Source organism: Colobus angolensis, unplaced genomic scaffold (genome assembly GCF_000951035.1).
Source record: "Colobus angolensis palliatus isolate OR3802 unplaced genomic scaffold, Cang.pa_1.0 Scaffold354, whole genome shotgun sequence".
Lineage (NCBI taxonomy): Eukaryota > Metazoa > Chordata > Mammalia > Primates > Cercopithecidae > Colobus > Colobus angolensis.
Window position 1 is genome coordinate 980,803 of NW_012116866.1, and position 1,508 is coordinate 982,310.

Below are 1,508 nucleotides of genomic sequence, written 5' to 3' on the forward strand. Positions count from 1 at the left end.
TTCGGCCATCTTGCTCCGCCCCCCCCCCCAGTTTCTTATATATTACTCGGGGAAAAAAAGGTGATCCTCTCTGTTAATGCTATTGTCATAAACTTTATTTTGTCTTGATATTAATATAACCACACAAATTTCCTTTTGTTTTTATTTACATGCTGTAATCTTTTTCTATGCTTTTACATTCAAATTTTCTGTGTGTATATGTCTTAAATATGTCTTTACTAAACCTTACAAAGCTGGATTTTGTTTATTTTAATCCTATTTGTCAATGTTGGTGTTTTAAGTGGAGCGCTTAGTCCATTTACATTTAATACAATGCTAATACATTTGAGTTGAAATATAACATTCTATGTTGTGCTTTTTATTTGTCCCACAAGTTCTACATTTCTTTTTCTCTCTCTTGCCTTCTTTTCGGATTAATCATTTTGCTATCATCTATTTTTCCATCTAGTATTTTGGATGTTATACTTTTTGCTTAATCTTATCTACATTTAATCTATTGTAATTTAATCTCTATATTTCCCTTTCTTTAGGATAATATGCAGCTCAGTTCTTTCATTTGGCATTATTTAATTCCATCTGAAGTATATCCCTCATACATGGAGGATCTACTCATGGTGAACTTTTTCTATTTCTTTGGTGGGGGGGGTCTGATAATATTTTTATTTAATATTTATTCTTATACTTTTGCTGAGCATGATATTGTAGGATGAGAATTATCCCTTCTTAGTATATTGAAAATACTATACCACTGCCTCATAACTTTCATTGTTAAAGGAAAAATGTCAGAGGTCTAACTGTTGTTTCTTTTTTGTTTGTTTGTTTTTGAGACCGAGTCTAGCTCTGTTGCCTGGGCTGGAGTGCAGTGGCACCATCTCGGCTCACTGCAAGCTCCGCCTCCCTGGTTCAAGCGATTCTCCTGCCTCAGCCTCCCGAGTAGCTGGGACTACAGGCGCCTCCCCACCATGCCCGGCTAATTTTTTGTATTTTTAGTAGAGACAGGGTTTCACTGTGTTAGCCAGGATGGTCTCTATCTCCTGACCTCATGATCTGCCCGCCTCGGCTTCCCAAAGTGCTGGGATTACAGGCGTGAGCCACCGTGCCCTGCCAACTGCTGTTTCTTTAAAGCAACCTGTCTTTTTTCTCTGACTACCTTTACATTTTCTGTTTATCTTCGGAATTTTACGTTTTTACTAAGCCACATCTGGATGTAGGTTTCCTTTTTTTTTTTTGGTCACAGAGTTTTGCGCTTGTTGCCCAGGCTGGAGTGCAGTGGCGCGATCTCGGCTCACTGCAACCTCTGCCTTCCCAGGTTTAAGTGATTCTCCTGCCCCAACCTCCGAGTAGCTGGGATTACAGGCACCCACCACCACGTCTAACTAATTTTTGTATTTTTGGTAGAGACGGGGTTTCTCCATTTTGGCCAGGCTGGTCTCGAACTTCCGACCTCAGGTGATCCACCTGTCTCGGCCTCCCAAAGTGCTGGGATAACAGGCATGAGCCACTGCTCC